At 36.4% G+C, this 12,822-nt stretch overlaps 1 protein-coding gene across 1 annotated transcript in view; it reads left to right on the top strand.

The window, feature by feature from the left end:
- The first annotated feature begins 1,060 nt into the window (after positions 1-1,060).
- The window catches only part of Dscam4 (Down syndrome cell adhesion molecule 4), a 2,049,237-nt gene continuing 2,037,475 nt past the window's right edge, over positions 1,061-12,822 (top strand). Inside the window, 1 exon segment of the mRNA XM_067787909.1 lies at positions 1,061-2,064. The gene's annotated coding sequence lies outside the window, so the exon portion shown is untranslated.

The following is a 12,822-nucleotide window of genomic DNA, read 5'->3' as shown; positions in this document are numbered from 1 at the left end:
AATGAGCCCTTCTGCAGTCAGTGTCAAGATTACAACTCTCACTCAAGCGCAATTGATAGTTCGGAATCGCCTTTTAGCATTAAACAATCTATTCTTTCTTCTCTCAATAATTAGCAACCTCATAATTTATAAACAAAAAAGGCAACTCTTAGAGACCAATTGTACAGCGAACAACGGAACATTCATATGGCGTAGCAGCTAAAAGGCTTGCACTGATATGAATGTTGGATACTCGAGTTCAACGCTCAGCTCCCGAAAAGCTAGCTGATGAAGAAGTGAAATTCAGAAACATGTCCTAGTAACCATCGCCGTTTGTAAACTTACAATTTTTCTCTAATATCAATTACAAAAACCATTGTATAAAGCAATATGAGCAAAGCTCGCTAATTAAATACATATGAACAAACTATTCGCTATTTGCAAACTATTTATATGTCAGTAGTATTTAATCCAACCGTATAAGTGCTTTACTTAGCTGATGAGTTTAAAAATTGTCTGTAGCTAAGCAGTTTTAGATCTCGACGCTTAACAAATCCCTGCCTTTGAACGCCTCAGCAAACGAAAATAAAAACTCCGTGTGTCATGCGGCTGTTCGGTCTGGATTTGAAGGGAAATAATCGTTGAGAATTATTATAAATATGTAAGAGCACACAACTATGTATATAAAGTTTTCTTAAACTTCCTTACTTGTTTTCTGCTAAATTAAAACTATAAAACACTTTTTGTAAATTTTTATGAATAACAATTTTAATACTTTTTTAAAAGTTCTATCACTAGGCGAAACTAGGGTCCCCTGAATATAAGCTTTCTTGAGAGTTGGATACTATTTGACAAACGAAGTTTTTCTAAAGCCTTTTTAAATGGACTTTTCCTTTTTCATTTGAAGTGGATGCAAAGCTTTAAGTTTATAAATTCGGATGTAATGGTGTACAAAATTTTATACATACATACGTATATACATATGGATGTGTGTAACTCCTTCCTTGTGGGGTAGGTACTACAATAATAAAGGCAAAACTGGTTAATCTGTTCTCAGTTTTATACCAAATAAAATGAATCAGCATGAATTGGCCTAATGAGTATTCTCAATCGAAACTTCACTCAAAGGATACAGCATCCTGCTGATGAATAGAGCTAAACGTAGATAAACCTATTGCTGCTCTAGTGGCAGTAAAAAAATGTTGCGTTTTACAAAATGAAATCAGTTGCTGCTCGAAGTTCCCCGCGTTCGGTTGTGTTTGGAAATTGCTGAAATAAAAGATAATGCATGTGAATCCAGAGAGAACCGCAATTGTTTAATAAAAGCATACAAAGTTTAAAAATTAAGCGAATTTGCGCGCACAAGGCAATATATGTAAAAGTGTTTCTTAGTGTGCAATAAGGATACGATGAAAACATACTTATGCATTTCTGTGTTCGTGTATATATGTACATACACAGATGTATACTAAGTTCGTATTATGCTATTGTATGAGTGCGATGAGATGTGCAGCGACAAGAAATTTTAATAATTTGTGTACGACAGATATAAAAAGAACACCTTAATACATAAGTACATAGTATGTATGTAAATTTGCAAAAAAAAAAAAAAAGCAGAAAAACCCGAAAAAAAATTTAGTACTTAGAAATAAAGGAAAGCAACGAATCAAAATCAAGAGGTACAAAGTTAAGAATGGTAAAGTAAAATCTGTGAACCTTGCATTATACATACAAACGGCGGAGTTAAAATAATTCTGTGTAAAGTGATATCAAAAATATAAAAATTATATAAATATAAAAAAACCTAAATACTATATGTACGTATATATTATAATTAAAGTTGATTATGAAGTATTAAAAAAGTATACATACATATCTATATATACCTATGTAGCTACGTACCTACCTTGCCTAAATGGTGATGTGAATTGATGAAAATATCATGTATGTGTGTGTATATGTACATACTTATATACACTCTCATCTACATACATGCACACCTAAAAGCATAACTTAAACGGATTAAGTGAACCAAATATGATCTTGAAGAAAATTGAATTGAATATCAGACACTCTGAAATATAGGTTAGTAGTTATAGAATAAAATCTGTTATATCGCACACCTAGATATAAATTGAACAAACTCTAAATCTAGACTTTTCAAGTATGCCTACCATTAGTCTACTTAATTTAATACCGGCCGAAATGAATATTCGCTTCAGTGATTGATCCCACTGTATGGAACTATCAATGAGGTTTAACATCAGTTGTTGAGTTAATCGTGGCTTATATGTATCAAGGTATAAAACATATGGCTCTTATTTTTTGCTCTGTTCTGCTTCTTCTTCTTGTAGCAATGCTTCACACACAAATTGCCATCGATATCCTCTAACGGAAGTCCAAGAAAAGTTATAGATTCAAAAGAACATTCTTGTTAGAGGCGTTGGCTTACCATTACAATTGAAAATATGGTTGGTGGCATGTAGAGACACATCGCATCCAAGACATATATTACATAGTATATATAATTTTTTCAAAGATTCGTACTAGGAATATTCCAAATTTTTGATGGCAAAAAATATTTACTATGTTTTCAAAACTGATAAACAAAAAAGTTTTCAGGCTCCCTGAGTGTCCCTTTCGATAATGCCGTAAAAGAAAGCAACATTGATTTTTAAGATACTTTAATTATGTTTGGAGCATGGTTCAAGTATATGGTTCGCTCACCTCTACAGCAACGACACAGCTTTGTTCAGATTGTGAAAATCAGAGTGTTGGTTTTAGGCGAATGGAATGGCGAAAAAACATAAAACCCCAGCAGCAAAAGGTAATCACTAGGAAAGGAGTTGGTAATAGCAAAAGTGAGGGCAATGCCGCTGAATTCTTTGCTGAAATTTAACACAGGATGTCCTACGAAATTCATAAAGCTCGCGCCTTACCTAAATATATACCCAAGAATATGAACTTATTGTCTGACCTTTATACTTGCTCGCATACCCATTCCTTGTAGTGATCATTTGCACGTATTACGTGCTCATATACTCATGACTATGGGTTGATCAATTTTACGCAATACCATCCCATATACCAAGAAATATGAAGAATCAATTATCCTTAAGAATGACTATTATAACCACTATTTGATGTGATCAGTTGTGCGCGTTGCGAGCTCATGTACCAGAAGATATGAAGCGGTCAGTTATATGTTATCTGTACACCCAGTTATAAAGGATAGTAAATGCACGCTTATCTATTTCTTTTATTTATTTATTTATTAAATGAACAATAGCAATAAAATTACTATTCTACATACAAAAGGAGCGCTAGCTGCCAGGGCTTTCGGCTCGCTCTCTAATAAAATATGGTTTAATAAGCTAGATTTAAATTAAAAGAGATCTTATAGCTTTAAATAATATTGCAGCATATATTAATAATTGATATTAATAATGAGAATAATTTAATTGTGTGAAAAAAGGAAGTAAGATAATTAGACAGGTCAATACCAACTAAACCCTTCAGGGGTACCCACTCATTCCCACATAGAAGGAATGGAGATGGGGGAAATTCCCCGGAAGAGATTATTTGGCATTGGGGTGATAGTGTAATTCTAAACTTATAATTAATTTAAATAGTTTTCCTTATGTCAGCTCTGATCAAAAACTCTGCAATTTTTTCGATGTTGTCCTTGCAGACAGATTTTAGCAACTCTGACGGGTTTCCGCTGTTAAATAACGATTCTCTAGTTTCTTTGAAGTATTCGCAGTTGTCTAGAAGATGTTTCGTTGTTAGAGGTGCTGTTTTACAGTATGGGCAGGGCATTGGCCTCCCTCCGTTAAGTAGGTGAGAATGTGTGGCAGTTGTATGTCCTATGCGGAGGCGAACAAAGGCAGTTATGTCGCCTGTACGACAATTTGATGGGTAAATGGCCCTAGTGGCTGTGGGATTGATTTCGGCGTATTGGTGTTGAAAAGTGCTCCAGTCAGTGATTCTTTGGGAATTGTGATACTTATTTATAAGGTTCAAAATATCCTTTCTTATCATGTAATCAAAACCCAAGAGAGGTTGTTTGTGGGCGTCTTTAGCTTTTTGATCAGCCAGTTCATTTCCCTTAATGCCTGCGTGGCCCGGGACCCACATTATTTTTAGTTGTGCGTCGTTGCCGATAAGCAAATTGCGTATATCCGATATTAGGGCAGATTGGTTTGTAGTGTTCATAACGCTGGATATTGTGGACATGCTATCTGAGCAGATAATTGTTTTTTCTTTGGCTACGAGAGCTGATTTTAAAGCATTGTGGATGGCTGCCGCTTCAGCTGTAAAAACTGAGCAATAGGTTGGAAGTATTCCAGCCGAGATCGTGCTCCCGTCCGCGTGAGTAACGGCAAATGTAGTGTGCTCGGAGGATTTGGAGCCGTCGGTGTAAATGAATTTCCAGTCTTTTCGGAATGGGGCAGTGTACTCTATAAACAGGCGCTGGTATTCAGTGGAGCTTGTGCTCATTTTGGGAAATTTTTTTAACCATAACAAGAATGAAGAGTGCTTTAAATGCCAAGGAGGCGCTTTGCTAACAGGTTGAATTTGTGGCAAGGTTGTTATTCCTAATTCTCTGGCGTACTCTGTGCACCTAAATATAGCCGTTTTACGCTTTGGTGTCTTCTTAGCGGATGCCGTTATGACTGTAGCTTGATGTAGAAGACTTGCATGAAAATAACTTAGGTATCAGCCGCATTGTCGCGTATTTTACTCTTTCATTAATGCTTGGAAGGCCAGCTTCTGCTAGGATACAACGGATAGGTGATGTTGGAAAAGCCCGAATGCTCCTACGAACGGCCGCGTGGTATGTGGGGCACAGCATATTGAGGTTAGTTTGTGAACAATTTCCGTATACTGGCAATCCATAATCGATTTTAGAAAGGATCAGAGCTCGCGTGATATTGATAAGAATTTCCGTGTGAATTAGACACCGTTTAGAAGATAAATACTTAACTATATTTAACCTGGCAGCTAAGCTTTTTTTTAAATATACACAATGTTCCTTAAATGTGAAGTTCTTGTCAAAGATTATACCTAGGAATCTTATGCTAGACTCATTTGTAATGTTGATATTATTATAAACTAGGTTTAGGCTATTACATTTGTGTTTTCTGCAAATGTGGAAGGTTCTGCACTTGTTAAGTGATAAGTTTGCTCCTGCACAGTGCGACCAGCTCGCAATATCTGACAAGATTGCATTAAAAATATTTTGTGCAGAATTTAAATTATTCAGCTTGGAAAAGACCAAAACGTCATCGGCGTACATGATATGCGAGACAGACTGATGTGCTGAAATAATTTGGCTTATTTCATCGAAAGCAATAGTGAATAAAGTAACTGATAAGGGGGACCCTTGGGGTATTCCGTTATACAGATCGTGCACGTTTGAATAGGAATTGTTTACTTTTGTTTTGAATTTTCGATTCGATAAAAATGATTTTACAAAGTTGTAAAGCTTCGTACCGAAGTTCCATTTGCTCAATTGACGTAACACGACATGCACTCCGATGCGATCAAAAGCCTTTTCGAAATCAAGGCTTAATCCTGATAGATGATTACGGTTTGATAAGGCAGCAGCACAAGAGTCTTCAAAGTATAATAGGGCATCGGTGGTACCTTGCCCTTCTTTGAAAGCAACTTGATGTGGACTTACGAGGCTGTTATTCGTTATATACCACATAATACGTTTCGATACTATTTTTTCTAATAATTTGCTCATGCAGCTTATTAGAGATATTGGTCGAAAGTCCAAAACTTCCGTGGAAGGGTTACTTGATTTTGGAATCGGGACTATTAAGGCTGTCTTCCAGGCTTGTGGGAAAACTCCAGTCGTTAATATATTATTATAAAGCTTTACTATCCTGTGTTTAAGCACAGATGGTAGATTTCTTAACATTTCATAAGAACTTCTATCCAGACCTGGAGATTTCCCTTTCAGTTTGGAAATTGTTACTTCGAATTCTAGAAGAGATACGTCAGACTCAATGATTGCTGTAGTAGCGTTAGGCTTATCGTATACGTTCCCTAGGGTCTCGTATTTCTTATTGACGAATATATCGTTAAAATTTGAGTCAAGTGAGTAGTCGGACCAGGTGAATGCAAAGTGCTCAGCCATTAGCGCAGAGTCGTAAATTGGACCGTTTTGGCTACTGATAAAATTGATAGGGGTGTGGGAAGAAGTTCCTGTGAGCATTTTTATGTCCGACCAGATTTTCTTAGTACTTGAATTAGGTGTTATCGCTGAAGTTAACTTTTCGAAACTATCCCGTTTCGCTTCTTTCGATTTCTTGCGAAAAGCTGCGTTTGATTGTTTGTATAATATGAGGTTTTCTACTGATCTCGTTCTTTTATACGTTTTCCAGTTTTGCTGTTTTGTGTTCCTTAAATTTTCTAACTCCTGAGACCAGTAGGGCACCACTTTTTTACGCGGCCTATATGTGGCTTGCGGTATGGAGAGATGGGCCGCGGAACGTATGATTTTAGCAATGTTTGCAGCCTCTTCGTTAACGTTACTTGACGCTGGTATATTAGCTACGGAAGTGGTTATGAGATCCGTGAACTTGGGCCAGTCCGCTTTGTGAGTTAAAAACTTATGCTTTGGGAAGACTTTGGCTGAACAGGGAGTGGTTAATTCCGTAACGATTGGGAAGTGATCGCTGCCACACAAGTTGTCGAGCGTTCGACAGGTAAGCTTTGGGACAATAGTTGCCGAACAAATAGATAAGTCTACATGCGTAAAGGTTTTATGCGTAGAAAAATGTGTGGGTGACTTGTCATTTAAAACTATTAAGTTTTCTGAAGTTATGAGATTCTCTAAGATAGCACCTCTAGAACTGGTAAGTGCTGAGCCCCAGAGTGGAGACCACGAGTTAAAGTCCCCCACTATAATAATGGGAGTGGATACTGAATTTAAAATATGTTTTAACTCTGCTAATGTAAAGTTTTGATGAGGCGGGATATATATGCAAATAATTGTTATATTAAAGCCAACGCATACTTCCACTGCTAAAACAGAGATAGTTGAGTGGATCGGCACAACTTTGTGTGGAATTCCCTTTTTGATTAAAGCAGCTATGCCCTGTTTGTTAGAGGTATTTTGGGTCAAGTTAGAAAAATAAGCCGTGTATTTCTGCGGCACGGCTGCGTCTTTATTCGCGGCAATGTGTGTTTCTTGCAAGGCAATAAAACTTGGTGTTTGGTCTTTAATGAGAATTTCTAATTCGGTGTAATTGTTGTAGAGCCCGTTAAGGTTCCACTGTAAAACTTTAAACATTTTAAAAGTTAAGAGAAAAAGTATGACAAGTGAGGAGAGTTAAAACTCTTCATCAGAGACTGTCATGCAGTTTTCTTGTGAATTATCTGTAGTGAGAGGTACTGCAGTATCATTTGCTGCAGTAAGAGATGTGCTGTTAATTAATGTTGTTGGTTGGGTTAGTAGTGAGATGTTGGGTTGGTATTCGTAGGAAGAGGGAATGGGGATAGATTGAGATTGGAGGTCGCTGATGAGTTGATAGGAAGAGTTCACTAATGCAGCGTTGGTATTAATGTTTTTGAGAATGTGATTCAAAGAAGAATCGAAAGAAGAGAGGGCATTATATTGCTCTTTGGAGATGCTAAGGGATTCGTTGTTTGTGGTATTGTTGGGTGTGTGATTTGAATTGTGATGTATATGCGGGGAATTGCTTTGTGCTTTATTTGAACTTGAGGTTTGGTTAGAATTTGTATTTTTAGTATTCTTATTTGAAGATGTTGCTGTACTTTTTGTATTTTGATCGTTGTTGCTAGCTTTCTTGTTTGTATCATTTTCTTTTTCAGGCAGACTATAAAGGTCGAAAGTTAGGAGCACAACACCTGTAGGTACTTGGACATTGTTTACTAATTTCCTGAATTTATAAATAGCAACAACTCCTTGGTCTTTCATGTTTTCGATGATTTCCGTGTCAGGAACGTCATTGAGGCACGGTGCGAAAATAGTTCCCTTAGTGAAGTTGAGATTATCTTGGAAATTGACTTTCACTTCACATATTCCACTTAGTTTTTTAGTAGACATGAATATTTGTGCGATTTCAGGCGTTTTCACTAATAGTAGCAGATTACCGTCACGTAGTTCGGAAATTGAGATAACTTCTTTGCTTATACCTTCTATGGCTTTGTGCACGGCAAAGCATGAGTATTTCGAAAGAGGTTTTGATGGATCGGATGCTGCAATGGTGATGTATTTTGGGTTTTCTTGTTTTTTTTGGGGGAGGCTAGGATAGGTTATAGGTGTATATGTCGGTTTTTTCCTTTTGGGTTTGGGACTATCGGCAAGCAAGGCGTACCGATTGTCCCCCAAGTTTGGTGGCCCGGGGGCCATTATATCACTATATTTACCACCAATATATTACACAAAACAACGAAAGTGAGATCAAAAGAATATAAATCACACACGTTTTTCTACGTTGGCGGGAAAGTGAAAAAAAAACTTCAGTAAAAGAAGAGAGAGAAAAGCACAGTCAAAGCAAAAACGTCCGCTCACGATGAGTATCAGTCGGTGACTGCTATTTCTTTTAATTTAAGTATAATATATTTAATTTTAATATACTTAAATATTAACTCTGATTTTTATTTCAAGGATTTTTCCATTTATATTCAACCCGTTTTTTAGTGAATTTGATAATTCAGACGCAAAATCTTTTAAATAATTATTTACACTAGATGGTTTTTTGGTGCCTAAATAAACCCCAAATAACATAACCTCAGTATTTAAGTCAGGGAAAATCTTTCCTAAAATGGGGCACAGAGATTGTCCTGAGCTTTTGTACAAGGGAACGCCGTCAATACCAATGTCCAACACTACTGTCTCTTTGTTTTTAATAACATCACTGATTCTACGCAATTTATTTTCTATCCCTAGGTGTAAATATGTCCCGTGTAAAACATTTCTGATAAGGGTGGCCTGCCTGGTAATCAATGACTCGGAACAAGTTGGAATTCCAAATGCCACTTATTCAAAACCCTCAATAAACCATTAAAAGCTGCACGTGTTATATTGTTACTCACATCCCATTATTGTAAATCAACTGTCAAGCTGCCTTCACGTTCGTTAGAATTTTCTGAACTACAGTTCTCGATATTCAACTCATTAGGTTCGTCATTATTTTGATTTAAATTATAATTTCTAATAATTGATATTATTTTTGTTGCTTTTTCGGCCTTTGAATTGAAATAATTTTAATGATCTTAAACGAGCTCTAGGCCACACATTAAATGAAATACACACACTTGTTGTATATATTTAGCGTTATATTTAGGTCGATATTTCGATTTCAATTTGAAATCATCATCAGGAATTCTTGACTTCACCTAGTCGACTAGAGCTCGTTTAAGATCATTAAAATTATTTCTAATAATTTTCTTTTTGCTGCGTTTATCAAACGCCTTTCATGACGTTTACTATACACACCTGAATTTTTATTCACTCAACACTTCACAATTTATAAATTAAGTAACTTTTTTAATTCACCTTTTAATACTATTCCAGTTAACTTTCAATTTTTATTTGCTTCCACTTCCATAGTGTACCTATACCAAGTGTGTTCACTAAGCGATAAACGTCAAAACTACAAACAGCCTCGCTCACCTGATGGAAATCTCAGGTCTAGAGTCGCATTTTTGGTCTCAACGACAACATTTTTGACTACCAATCGTATCGATTTTTTCAATTTTTCAATCATTCGGCGCACTCGGTAATGGTATCCATTTTGAATTCGCTGTCATTCCGAATCCAGCGAGTGCCTGTCAGAATGCTTGACAGATAAGTCAACACACTTGTACTTGTACACTATGTCCACTTCTAATGCACTCTGAAATCGTACTAAAGAAGAAAACCAAAAATTGAAGCACGCCAACGTTCGGCTCCGCAGTTACACGAGCAAAGGGCACTAGAAACAAAAACAAACACGTGTCACCGCCTGAAAGTTCGTAGAAAGCTAAAAACTGAATAACTCGCGTAACTGATGAAATGATTCCATCAGTCGATCCTCCAAGAAGATGTACAACTGAGAAACTCGCTTACCGAGAGGTATGGGTAAATCAGTCGAACGTATTTCTGCGAATATTTTAAATGGAATATGGGTCATTCAGTTGGGAACTGTGCTGCTTCCTTTGAATCGAGCATTAAAATTTCTTTAGAAGAACAAGAACAAAAATATTTGCCGTTTAATTCGAATTTACCTCGTGCCCTGCCCCGCAACCTTTACAGACTCGCTGATATTTTTCAGTAATGAAACTTTTTGCTGGTGGGACTTTGCACTTCTTGTGTGTTGTGGGAAAATTATACGCCAAATTGGGTGCATTTACTAAGAAAATAACTTAAAGTGATATGAAGCTATTTTTTTTTATAAAAAATTTACCACCACGGCATTAAATAAATGTCAATGGGTTGGTTCCATTTTGCGTTTGATATCCCCTATACCAGTGGAATGAAAAAGATAAAATCAGCTGATGAGACGAGCCAACCAAATAATTGAGCCATGGTTTGGAGAAATATTAAAAAAAAGTGTCAAAGGCTCTTCCCACGTTGACTCTTGATAAGTAAGAGTTTAGTGGGAGTAGGGGCGGGCGGCAGTGGCAGTGAGGTTATCATGCTCTCGGGGCAAAATATTGTGCAAAATTTCCTTGCCTTTGTGGAATCAAATATATCAATGATATCGTCAAAATTTATCATTTCAAATTTTTCTTTTTCCACACTTACTAATGTTAGATCACTTAGACGACCTTGCCCCATCGTTGATCGTAAATATGGCAAAATCAGTTATAATTTGCTGAAGGAACGTTCGCTGCTAGCAACTGATACTGAGATAGTCAAGAGTATTCGAAGTCCTACTCGCAAGTTTGCAAAAACATCTTCTCCATACGAGTTTATAAAAGTAAGTAACGGAGTCTTAGGTTCAATTTCTTTTCTACTGCGAAGTAGTATTTTGCAGTGAAATATTTCGATACAAATTTCTGCTCCATCGAAATCTGTATTATAAAATTCACCCAAGTTCTTACAATTTCCTTCTAAGTCCGAAGGTCATTTAGTCGTGTAAATATTGTACGTATTTCTGTTTGGAGACGATAGAGAACACTTTTCAGAACGCGAGAAATTTCACATTCTGCGGCACGACCAATATCTCAAGCCGATTCTCCGAGCATTTTGCGGTGCCATCTTACACGTTTTACTTCGCGAATTTCGGATAGTTCTGTCGATAATGATTTAGGATCATGATACGCTTCTCTAAAATTCATCCCCGGATCTTGTAATCTGAGCTACATACGATCAATCCTTAAGATTTCATACCAGAAATGAACTAATTTTATGAAACTAAAATTTAGTATATTTTGAAACATAATTGTAGCTTCGCCTCTGGTGTCACTTCTGGTTAAGTGTCCTCTGCTAATTGTTCTACTACGTTCTCTAGCCCATCGACGATAACGCTACTCGCTTGTATTCTGGCGCTTCCTCGTGTTTCATATGTCCTCTGCTAATTGTTCTACTACGTTCTCTAGCCCATCGACGATAACGCTACTCGCTTGTATTCTGGCGCTTCCTCGTGTTTCAGATTCAATTTTTGACAGTTTTTGTTAAACCATTTTTTAATAATTCCCATAGTAACGTTGAACGTGAGAAAAGAGATATATGCTCTCGATTATTCCACAATCTATCGCAAGTGTTCCGGATATATGCATGCATTTTTTAGTATAGAAATTTTTTTCCAGAAATCAGTTATAATAAAAATACAAAATAATAAATAAATTTAATTAGCGAGACTCGCTCATATTGTTTTTTACATTGGTTTATTATTCATATTAGAGAAAAATTGCAAAGTTTACAAACGGCGATGGTTTCTAGGACATGTCTTAATTGCACTTCTTCATCAGCTAGCTTCTCGGGAGCTGGGTATTGAACTCGAATCTCCAACATTCATACCAGGCAGATGCCTTTAACCACTGAGCCATATGACTGCCCCACTGCTCGCTTTGCGCACTGTTGCACAATGACTTTTTGTTTTCCTGGCGTTTGATAAACATTTTCTCACTAACATATGAATTTTATATTCAGCGCTCATTCAGCAAAGCAATGTACACAATACCTTACAAAACCGCATGAAAATTTAAAGTGTACATTTGTCCGTTTTTCACAGTTAGAGAATCCAGCCCCTGAAAATTTTTTTTGGGGAAATACCATGGAATTTTTGCAGGGTCGGATCAACCCTCAATGTGACCCTAGGCAATCATCAATTTAGGGGCCCTTTTTTCACGTCCGTTCCCTTCTTTTTCGATTAAAAAATACAAACTTATATCTCTCATAAAAATTTTATTGTCGCAATGTAAAAATATCAATAAAATGACTATCTATATTTCAAACATGTCGTTTTCTACATTTGTTTTCGGCAAATTCATCAATTATATCATCAATATCGATTTTGTTCAATAAATCTGACACAATGCAAAGTATACCTAACATCTCGAGTCGCTCTTTTCGCGTTGTAGCTCTTTCAGCAGCTTTGATTCTTTTTAATTGCGACAAGGATCGTTCGGCAGAACAATTTGTGATCATTAATGTTAAAAAAATTCGAAGAGCTATTTCTGTGTTAGGAAATACATCGGCTAATTGATCTTCCATTAGAATTTTATACAAATGACTATGAGTTTTTTGTGCATCAGTGTATCTGGAGTTGACGTAACTTTGGAATTGTTCCGTTTCAATGAAAAATTCTTCAAAGTCTCTAGAATAAAAAATAACTAAGTTATTTATAGCTTCGTGGAGGTCTCCATCACTTAGAG

This window comes from Eurosta solidaginis, chromosome 5 (genome assembly GCF_040869045.1).
Source record: "Eurosta solidaginis isolate ZX-2024a chromosome 5, ASM4086904v1, whole genome shotgun sequence".
In the NCBI taxonomy this organism is placed as follows: domain Eukaryota; kingdom Metazoa; phylum Arthropoda; class Insecta; order Diptera; family Tephritidae; genus Eurosta; species Eurosta solidaginis.
Note: the sequence above shows the minus strand (reverse complement) of the source record. Positions and strands in the feature narration are given on the sequence as shown.